This window comes from Leptinotarsa decemlineata, unplaced genomic scaffold (assembly GCF_025532065.1).
Source record: "Leptinotarsa decemlineata unplaced genomic scaffold, Ldec_3_MD MMD2_tig00001064_RagTag_RagTag, whole genome shotgun sequence".
In the NCBI taxonomy this organism is placed as follows: Eukaryota; Metazoa; Arthropoda; class Insecta; order Coleoptera; family Chrysomelidae; genus Leptinotarsa; species Leptinotarsa decemlineata.
The window spans coordinates 4,586,083-4,598,931 of record NW_027412558.1 but is presented as its reverse complement, the minus strand read 5'-3'; positions in this window follow the sequence as shown (position 1 = coordinate 4,598,931).

Below are 12,849 nucleotides of genomic sequence, written 5' to 3'. Positions count from 1 at the left end.
TATCTATAATCTCACAATAAAGTGTCTTCATCAAAGTATCGACTGATTCCATACAGATGAAGGCATGTGTCTCTCTCATAGACATAGAAACAACCATAACAGAGACATATAAACTTGGCAAAATATTTGTTTCACTGATTAAAGTATATTTTTTTTAAAACAAGACCATTATACTGTACATAAATTGATAAGTTAATCTATCCTTCGAATGAGATCGAAACTGCCGTTATCTATGAACGATAGTTTGGACTCTCGGTTATCTATGATCTCACAATAAAGTGTCTTCATCAAAGTATCGACTGATTCCATACAGATGAAGGCATGTGTCTCTCTCATAGACATAGAAACAACCATAATCGAGACATATAAACCTGGCAAAATGTTTGTTTCACTGATTAAAGTATATTTTTTTCAAAAAAGACCATTTCACTGTACATAAATTGATAAGTTAATCTATCCTTCGAATGAGCTCAAAACTGCCGATTATCTATGAACGATAGTTTGGACTCTCGGTTATCTATAATCTCACAATAAAGTGTCTTCATCAAAGTATCGACTGATTCCATACAGATGAAGGCATGTGTCTCTCTCATAGACATAGAAACAACCATAACAGAGACATATAAACTTGGCAAAATATTTGTTTCACTGATTAAAGTATATTTTTTTTAAAACAAGACCATTATACTGTACATAAATTGATAAGTTAATCTATCCTTCGAATGAGATCGAAACTGCCGATTATCTATGAACGATAGTTTGGACTCTCGGTTATCTATGATCTCACAATAAAGTGTCTTCATCAAAGTATCGACTGATTCCATACAGATGAAGGCATGTGTCTCTCTCATAGACATAGAAACAACCATAATCGAGACATATAAACCTGGCAAAATGTTTGTTTCACTGATTAAAGTATATTTTTTTCAAAAAAGACCATTTCACTGTACATAAATTGATAAGTTAATCTATCCTTCGAATGAGCTCAAAACTGCCGATTATCTATGAACGATAGTTTGGACTCTCGGTTATCTATAATCTCACAATAAAGTGTCTTCATCAAAGTATCGACTGATTCCATACAGATGAAGGCATGTGTCTCTCTCATAGACATAGAAACAACCATAACAGAGACATATAAACTTGGCAAAATATTTGTTTCACTGATTAAAGTATATTTTTTTTAAAACAAGACCATTATACTGTACATAAATTGATAAGTTAATCTATCCTTCGAATGAGATCGAAACTGCCGATTATCTATGAACGATAGTTTGGACTCTCGGTTATCTATAATCTCACAATAAAGTGTCTTCATCAAAGTATCGACTGATTCCATACAGATGAAGGCATGTGTCTCTCTCATAGACATAGAAACAACCATAACAGAGACATATAAACTTGGCAAAATATTTGTTTCACTGATTAAAGTATATTTTTTTTAAAACAAGACCATTATACTGTACATAAATTGATAAGTTAATCTATCCTTCGAATGAGATCGAAACTGCCGATTATCTATGAACGATAGTTTGGACTCTCGGTTATCTATAATCTCACAATAAAGTGTCTTCATCAAAGTATCGACTGATTCCATACAGATGAAGGCATGTGTCTCTCTCATAGACATAGAAACAACCATAACAGAGACATATAAACTTGGCAAAATATTTGTTTCACTGATTAAAGTATATTTTTTTTAAAACAAGACCATTATACTGTACATAAATTGATAAGTTAATCTATCCTTCGAATGAGATCGAAACTGCCGATTATCTATGAACGATAGTTTGGACTCTCGGTTATCTATGATCTCACAATAAAGTGTCTTCATCAAAGTATCGACTGATTCCATACAGATGAAGGCATGTGTCTCTCTCATAGACATAGAAACAACCATAATCGAGACATATAAACCTGGCAAAATGTTTGTTTCACTGATTAAAGTATATTTTTTTCAAAAAAGACCATTTCACTGTACATAAATTGATAAGTTAATCTATCCTTCGAATGAGCTCAAAACTGCCGATTATCTATGAACGATAGTTTCGACTCTCGGTTATCTAAAATCTCACAATAAAGTGTCTTCATCAAAGTATCGACTGATTCCATACAGATGAAGGCATGTGTCTCTCTCATAGACATAGAAACAACCATAACAGAGACATATAAACTTGGCAAAATATTTGTTTCACTGATTAAAGTATATTTTTTTTAAAACAAGACCATTATACTGTACATAAATTGATAAGTTAATCTATCCTTCGAATGAGATCGAAACTGCCGATTATCTATGAACGATAGTTTGGACTCTCGGTTATCTATGATCTCACAATAAAGTGTCTTCATCAAAGTATCGACTGATTCCATACAGATGAAGGCATGTGTCTCTCTCATAGACATAGAAACAACCATAATCGAGACATATAAACCTGGCAAAATGTTTGTTTCACTGATTAAAGTATATTTTTTTCAAAAAAGACCATTTCACTGTACATTAATTGATAAGTTAATCTATCCTTCGAATGAGCTCAAAACTGCCGATTATCTATGAACGATAGTTTGGACTCTCGGTTATCTATAATCTCACAATAAAGTGTCTTCATCAAAGTATCGACTGATTCCATACAGATGAAGGCATGTGTCTCTCTCATAGACATAGAAACAACCATAACAGAGACATATAAACTTGGCAAAATATTTGTTTCACTGATTAAAGTATATTTTTTTAAAACAAGACCATTATACTGTACATAAATTGATAAGTTAATCTATCCCTCGAATGAGCTCAAAACTGCCGATTATCTATGAACGATAGTTTGGACTCTCGGTTATCTATAATCTCACAATAAAGTGTCTTCATCAAAGTATCGACTGATTCCATACAGATGAAGGCATGTGTCTCTCTCATAGACATAGAAACAATCATAACAGAGACATATAAACCTGGCAAAATATTTGTTCCACTGATTAAAGTATTTTTTTATAAAAGACCATTTCACTGTACATAAATTGATAAGTTAATCTAAACTTCGAATGAGCTCGAAACTGCCTATTATCTATGAACGATAGTTTGGACTCTCGGTTATCTATGATCTCACAATAAAGTGTCTTCATCAAAGTATCGACTGATTCCATACAGATGAAGGCATGTGTTTCTCTCATAGACATAGAAACAACCATAATCGAGACATATAAACCTGGCAAAATGTTTGTTTCACTGATTGAAGTATATTTTCTTCAAAAGACCATTTCACTGTACATAAATTGATAAGTTAATCTAAACTTCGAATGAGCTCGAAACTGCCTATTATCTATGAACGATAGTTTGGACTCTCGGTTATCTATAATCTCACAATGAAGTGTCTTCATCAAAGTATCGACTGATTCCACACAGATGAAGGCATGTGTCTCTCTCATAGACATAGAAACAACCCTAACAGGGACATATAAACCTGGCAAAATGTTTGTTTCACTGATTGAAGTATATTTTCTTCAAAAGACCATTTCACTGTACATAAATTGATAAGTTAATCTAAACTTCGAATGAGCTCGAAACTGCCTATTATCTATGAACGATAGTTTGGACTCTCGGTTATCTATGATCTCACAATAAAGTGTCTTCATCAAAGTATCGACTGATTCCACACAGATGAAGGCATGTGTCTCTCTCATAGACATAGAAACAACCCTAACAGGGACATATAAACCTGGCAAAATGTTTGTTTCACTGATTGAAGTATATTTTCTTCAAAAGACCATTTCACTGTACATAAATTGATAAGTTAATCTAAACTTCGAATGAGCTCGAAACTGCCTATTATCTATGAACGATAGTTTGGACTCTCGGTTATCTATGATCTCACAATAAAGTGTCTTCATCAAAGTATCGACTGATTCCATACAGATGAAGGCATGTGTTTTCTCTCATAGACATAGAAACAACCATAATCGAGACATATAAACCTGGCAAAATGTTTGTTTCACTGATTGAAGTATATTTTCTTCAAAAGACCATTTCACTGTACATAAATTGATAAGTTAATCTAAACTTCGAATGAGATCGAAACTGCCGATTATCTATGAACGATAGTTTGGACTCTCGGTTATCTATAATCTCACAATAAAGTGTCTTCATCAAAGTATCGACTGATTCCACACAGATGAAGGCATGTGTCTCTCTCATAGACATAGAAACAACCCTAACAGGGACATATAAACCTGGCAAAATGTTTGTTTCACTGATTGAAGTATATTTTCTTCAAAAGACCATTTCACTGTACATAAATTGATAAGTTAATCTAAACTTCGAATTAGATCGAAACTGCCGATTATCTATGAACGATAGTTTGGACTCTCGGTTATCTATGATCTCACAATAAAGTGTCTTCATCAAAGTATCGACTGATTCCATACAGATGAAGGCATGTGTCTCTCTCATAGACATAGAAACAATCATAACAGAGACATATAAACCTGGCAAAATATTTGTTCCACTGATTAAAGTATTTTTTTATAAAAGACCATTTCACTGTACATAAATTGATAAGTTAATCTAAACTTCGAATGAGCTCGAAACTGCCGATTATCTATGAACGATAGTTTGGACTCTCGGTTATCTATAATCTCACAATAAAGTGTCTTCATCAAAGTATCGACTGATTCCACACAGATGAAGGCATGTGTCTCTCTCATAGACATAGAAACAACCCTAACAGGGACATATAAACCTGGCAAAATGTTTGTTTCACTGATTGAAGTATATTTTCTTCAAAAGACCATTTCACTGTACATAAATTGATAAGTTAATCTAAACTTCGAATGAGCTCGAAACTGCCTATTATCTATGAACGATAGTTTGGACTCTCGGTTATCTATGATCTCACAATAAAGTGTCTTCATCAAAGTATCGACTGATTCCATACAGATGAAGGCATGTGTTTCTCTCATAGACATAGAAACAACCCTAACAGGGACATATAAACCTGGCAAAATGTTTGTTTCACTGATTGAAGTATATTTTCTTCAAAAGACCATTTCACTGTACATAAATTGATAAGTTAATCTAAACTTTGAATGAGATCGAAACTGCCGATTATCTATGAACGATAGTTTGGACTCTCGGTTATCTATGATCTCACAATAAAGTGTCTTCATCAAAGTATCGACTGATTCCATACAGATGAAGGCATGTGTCTCTCTCATAGACATAGAAACAATCATAACAGAGACATATAAACCTGGCAAAATATTTGTTCCACTGATTAAAGTATTTTTTTATAAAAGACCATTTCACTGTACATAAATTGATAAGTTAATCTAAACTTCGAATGAGCTCGAAACTGCCGATTATCTATGAACGATAGTTTGGACTCTCGGTTATCTATAATCTCACAATAAAGTGTCTTCATCAAAGTATCGACTGATTCCACACAGATGAAGGCATGTGTCTCTCTCATAGACATAGAAACAACCCTAACAGGACATATAAACCTATCAAAATGTTTGTTTCACTGATTGAAGTATATTTTCTTCAAAAGACCATTTCACTGTACATAAATTGATAAGTTAATCTAAACTTCGAATGAGATCGAAACTGCCGATTATCTATGAACGATAGTTTGGACTCTCGGTTATCTATGATCTCACAATAAAGTGTCTTCATCAAAGTATCGACTGATTCCATACAGATGAAGGCATGTGTCTCTCTCATAGACATAGGAACAATCATAACAGAGACATATAAACCTGGCAAAATATTTGTTCCACTGATTAAAGTATTTTTTTATAAAAGACCATTTCACTGTACATAAATTGATAAGTTAATCTAAACTTCGAATGAGCTCGAAACTGCCGATTATCTATGAACGATAGTTTGGACTCTCGGTTATCTATAATCTCACAATAAAGTGTCTTCATCAAAGTATCGACTGATTCCATACAGATGAAGGCATGTGTCTCTCTCATAGACATAGAAACAACCATAACAGAGACATATAAACTTGGCAAAATATTTGTTTCACTGATTAAAGTATATTTTTTTCAAAACAAGACCATTATACTGTACATAAATTGATAAGTTAATCTAAACTTCGAATGAGCTCGAAACTGCCTATTATCTATGAACGATAGTTTGGACTCTCGGTTATCTATGATCTCACAATAAAGTGTCTTCATCAAAGTATCGACTGATTCCACACAGATGAAGGCATGTGTCTCTCTCATAGACATAGAAACAACCCTAACAGGGACATATAGACCTGGCAAAATGTTTGTTTCACTGATTGAAGTACATTTTCTTCAAAAGACCATTTCACTGTACATAAATTGATAAGTTAATCTAAACTTCGAATGAGCTCGAAACTACCTATTATCTATGAACGATAGTTTGGACTCTCGGTTATCTATGATCTCACAATAAAGTGTCTTCATCAAAGTATCGACTGATTCCATACAGATGAAGGCATGTGTTTCTCTCATAGACATAGAAACAACCATAATCGAGACATATAAACCTGGCAAAATGTTTGTTTCACTGATTGAAGTATATTTTCTTCAAAAGACCATTTCACTGTACATAAATTGATAAGTTATTCTAAACTTCGAATGAGATCGAAACTGCCGATTATCTATGAACGATAGTTTGGACTCTCGGTTATCTATAATCCCACAATAAAGTGTCTTCATCAAAGTATCGACTGATTCCACACAGATGAAGGCATGTGTCTCTCTCATAGACATAGAAACAACCCTAACAGGGACATATAAACCTGGCAAAATGTTTGTTTCACTGATTGAAGTATATTTTCTTCAAAAGACCATTTCACTGTACATAAATTGATAAGTTAATCTAAACTTCGAATGAGATCGAAACTGCCGATTATCTATGAACGATAGTTTGGACTCTCGGTTATCTATGATCTCACAATAAAGTGTCTTCATCAAAGTATCGACTGATTCCATACAGATGAAGGCATGTGTCTCTCTCATAGACATAGAAACAATCATAACAGAGACATATAAACCTGGCAAAATATTTGTTCCACTGATTAAAGTATTTTTTTATAAAAGACCATTTCACTGTACATAAATTGATAAGTTAATCTAAACTTCGAATGAGCTCGAAACTGCCGATTATCTATGAACGATAGTTTGGACTCTCGGTTATCTATAATCTCACAATAAAGTGTCTTCATCAAAGTATCGACTGATTCCACACAGATGAAGGCATGTGTCTCTCTCATAGACATAGAAACAACCCTAACAGGGACATATAAACCTGGCAAAATGTTTGTTTCACTGATTGAAGTATATTTTCTTCAAAAGACCATTTCACTGTACATAAATTGATAAGTTAATCTAAACTTCGAATGAGCTCGAAACTGCCGATTATCTATGAACGATAGTTTGGACTCTCGGTTATCTATAATCTCACAATAAAGTGTCTTCATCAAAGTATCGACTGATTCCACACAGATGAAGGCATGTGTCTCTCTCATAGACATAGAAACAACCCTAACAGGGACATATAAACCTGGCAAAATGTTTGTTTCACTGATTGAAGTATATTTTCTTCAAAAGACCATTTCACTGTACATAAATTGATAAGTTAATCTAAACTTCGAATGAGATCGAAACTGCCGATTATCTATGAACGATAGTTTGGACTCTCGGTTATCTATGATCTCACAATAAAGTGTCTTCATCAAAGTATCGACTGATTCCATACAGATGAAGGCATGTGTCTCTCTCATAGACATAGGAACAATCATAACAGAGACATATAAACCTGGCAAAATATTTGTTCCACTGATTAAAGTATTTTTTTATAAAAGACCATTTCACTGTACATAAATTGATAAGTTAATCTAAACTTCGAATGAGCTCGAAACTGCCGATTATCTATGAACGATAGTTTGGACTCTCGGTTATCTATAATCTCACAATAAAGTGTCTTCATCAAAGTATCGACTGATTCCATACAGATGAAGGCATGTGTCTCTCTCATAGACATAGAAACAACCATAACAGAGACATATAAACTTGGCAAAATATTTGTTTCACTGATTAAAGTATATTTTTTTCAAAACAAGACCATTATACTGTACATAAATTGATAAGTTAATCTAAACTTCGAATGAGCTCGAAACTGCCTATTATCTATGAACGATAGTTTGGACTCTCGGTTATCTATGATCTCACAATAAAGTGTCTTCATCAAAGTATCGACTGATTCCACACAGATGAAGGCATGTGTCTCTCTCATAGACATAGAAACAACCCTAACAGGGACATATAGACCTGGCAAAATGTTTGTTTCACTGATTGAAGTACATTTTCTTCAAAAGACCATTTCACTGTACATAAATTGATAAGTTAATCTAAACTTCGAATGAGCTCGAAACTACCTATTATCTATGAACGATAGTTTGGACTCTCGGTTATCTATGATCTCACAATAAAGTGTCTTCATCAAAGTATCGACTGATTCCATACAGATGAAGGCATGTGTTTCTCTCATAGACATAGAAACAACCATAATCGAGACATATAAACCTGGCAAAATGTTTGTTTCACTGATTGAAGTATATTTTCTTCAAAAGACCATTTCACTGTACATAAATTGATAAGTTATTCTAAACTTCGAATGAGATCGAAACTGCCGATTATCTATGAACGATAGTTTGGACTCTCGGTTATCTATAATCCCACAATAAAGTGTCTTCATCAAAGTATCGACTGATTCCACACAGATGAAGGCATGTGTCTCTCTCATAGACATAGAAACAACCCTAACAGGGACATATAAACCTGGCAAAATGTTTGTTTCACTGATTGAAGTATATTTTCTTCAAAAGACCATTTCACTGTACATAAATTGATAAGTTAATCTAAACTTCGAATGAGATCGAAACTGCCGATTATCTATGAACGATAGTTTGGACTCTCGGTTATCTATGATCTCACAATAAAGTGTCTTCATCAAAGTATCGACTGATTCCATACAGATGAAGGCATGTGTCTCTCTCATAGACATAGAAACAATCATAACAGAGACATATAAACCTGGCAAAATATTTGTTCCACTGATTAAAGTATTTTTTTATAAAAGACCATTTCACTGTACATAAATTGATAAGTTAATCTAAACTTCGAATGAGCTCGAAACTGCCGATTATCTATGAACGATAGTTTGGACTCTCGGTTATCTATAATCTCACAATAAAGTGTCTTCATCAAAGTATCGACTGATTCCACACAGATGAAGGCATGTGTCTCTCTCATAGACATAGAAACAACCCTAACAGGGACATATAAACCTGGCAAAATGTTTGTTTCACTGATTGAAGTATATTTTCTTCAAAAGACCATTTCACTGTACATAAATTGATAAGTTAATCTAAACTTCGAATGAGCTCGAAACTGCCGATTATCTATGAACGATAGTTTGGACTCTCGGTTATCTATAATCTCACAATAAAGTGTCTTCATCAAAGTATCGACTGATTCCACACAGATGAAGGCATGTGTCTCTCTCATAGACATAGAAACAACCCTAACAGGGACATATAAACCTGGCAAAATGTTTGTTTCACTGATTGAAGTATATTTTCTTCAAAAGACCATTTCACTGTACATAAATTGATAAGTTAATCTAAACTTCGAATGAGATCGAAACTGCCGATTATCTATGAACGATAGTTTGGACTCTCGGTTATCTATGATCTCACAATAAAGTGTCTTCATCAAAGTATCGACTGATTCCATACAGATGAAGGCATGTGTCTCTCTCATAGACATAGGAACAATCATAACAGAGACATATAAACCTGGCAAAATATTTGTTCCACTGATTAAAGTATTTTTTTATAAAAGACCATTTCACTGTACATAAATTGATAAGTTAATCTAAACTTCGAATGAGCTCGAAACGCCGATTATCTATGAACGATAGTTTGGACTCTCGGTTATCTATAATCTCACAATAAAGTGTCTTCATCAAAGTATCGACTGATTCCATACAGATGAAGGCATGTGTCTCTCTCATAGACATAGAAACAACCATAACAGAGACATATAAACTTGGCAAAATATTTGTTTCACTGATTAAAGTATATTTTTTTTAAAACAAGACCATTATACTGTACATGAATTGATAAGTTAATCTAAACTTCGAATGAGCTCGAAACTGCCTATTATCTATGAACGATAGTTTGGACTCTCGGTTATCTATAATCTCACAATAAAGTGTCTTCATCAAAGTATCGACTGATTCCACACAGATGAAGGCATGTGTCTCTCTCATAGACATAGAAACAACCCTAACAGGGACATATAAACCTGGCAAAATGTTTGTTTCACTGATTGAAGTATATTTTCTTCAAAAGACCATTTCACTGTACATAAATTGATAAGTTAATCTAAACTTCGAATGAGCTCGAAACTGCCTATTATCTATGAACGATAGTTTGGACTCTCGGTTATCTATGATCTCACAATAAAGTGTCTTCATCAAAGTATCGACTGATTCCACACAGATGAAGGCATGTGTCTCTCTCATAGACATAGAAACAACCCTAACAGGGACATATAAACCTGGCAAAATGTTTGTTTCACTGATTGAAGTATATTTTCTTCAAAAGACCATTTCACTGTACATAAATTGATAAGTTAATCTGAACTTCGAATGAGATCGAAACTGCCGATTATCTATGAACGATAGTTTGGACTCTCGGTTATCTATAATCTCACAATAAAGTGTCTTCATCAAAGTATCGACTGATTCCACACAGATGAAGGCATGTGTCTCTCTCATAGACATAGAAACAACCCTAACAGGGACATATAAACCTGGCAAAATGTTTGTTTCACTGATTGAAGTATATTTTCTTCAAAAGACCATTTCACTGTACATAAATTGATAAGTTAATCTAAACTTCGAATGAGCTCGAAACTGCCGATTATCTATGAACGATAGTTTGGACTCTCGGTTATCTATAATCTCACAATAAAGTGTCTTCATCAAAGTATCGACTGATTCCACACAGATGAAGGCATGTGTCTCTCTCATAGACATAGAAACAACCCTAACAGGGACATATAAACCTGGCAAAATGTTTGTTTCACTGATTGAAGTATATTTTCTTCAAAAGACCATTTCACTGTACATAAATTGATAAGTTAATCTAAACTTCGAATGAGCTCGAAACTGCCGATTATCTATGAACGATAGTTTGGACTCTCGGTTATCTATAATCTCACAATAAAGTGTCTTCATCAAAGTATCGACTGATTCCACACAGATGAAGGCATGTGTCTCTCTCATAGACATAGAAACAACCCTAACAGGGACATATAAACCTGGCAAAATGTTTGTTTCACTGATTGAAGTATATTTTCTTCAAAAGACCATTTCACTGTACATAAATTGATAAGTTAATCTAAACTTCCAATGAGCTCGAAACTGCCGATTATCTATGAACGATAGTTTGGACTCTCGGTTATCTATAATCTCACAATAAAGTGTCTTCATCAAAGTATCGACTGATTCCACACAGATGAAGGCATGTGTCTCTCTCATAGACATAGAAACAACCCTAACAGGGACATATAAACCTGGCAAAATGTTTGTTTCACTGATTGAAGTATATTTTCTTCAAAAGACCATTTCACTGTACATAAATTGATAAGTTAATCTAAACTTCGAATGAGATCGAAACTGCCGATTATCTATGAACGATAGTTTGGACTCTCGGTTATCTATGATCTCACAATAAAGTGTCTTCATCAAAGTATCGACTGATTCCATACAGATGAAGGCATGTGTCTCTCTCATAGACATAGAAACAATCATAACAGAGACATATAAACCTGGCAAAATATTTGTTCCACTGATTAAAGTATTTTTTTATAAAAGACCATTTCACTGTACATAAATTGATAAGTTAATCTAAACTTCGAATGAGCTCGAAACTGCCGATTATCTATGAACGATAGTTTGGACTCTCGGTTATCTATAATCTCACAATAAAGTGTCTTCATCAAAGTATCGACTGATTCCACACAGATGAAGGCATGTGTCTCTCTCATAGACATAGAAACAACCCTAACAGGGACATATAAACCTGGCAAAATGTTTGTTTCACTGATTGAAGTATATTTTCTTCAAAAGACCATTTCACTGTACATAAATTGATAAGTTCATCTAAACTTCGAATGAGATCGAAACTGCCGATTATCTATGAACGATAGTTTGGACTCTCGGTTATCTATGATCTCACAATAAAGTGTCTTCATCAAAGTATCGACTGATTCCATACAGATGAAGGCATGTGTTTCTCTCATAGACATAGAAACAACCATAATCGAGACATATAAACCTGGCAAAATGTTTGTTTCACTGATTGAAGTATTTTTTTTAAAAAGACCATTTCACTGTACATAAATTGATGAGTTAATCTATCCTTCGAATGAGCTCGAAACTGCCGATTATCTATGAACGATAGTTTGGACTCTCGGTTATCTATAATCTCACAATAAAGTGTCTTCATCAAAGTATCGACTGATTCCACACAGATGAAGGCATGTGTCTCTCTCATAGACATAGAAACAACCCTAAAAGGGACATATAAACCTGGCAAAATGTTTGTTTCACTGATTGAAGTATATTTTCTTCAAAAGACCATTTCACTGTACATAAATTGATAAGTTCATCTAAACTTCGAATGAGATCGAAACTGCCGATTATCTATGAACGATAGTTTGGACTCTCGGTTATCTATGATCTCACAATAAAGTGTCTTCATCAAAGTATCGACTGATTCCATACAGATGAAGGCATGTGTTTCT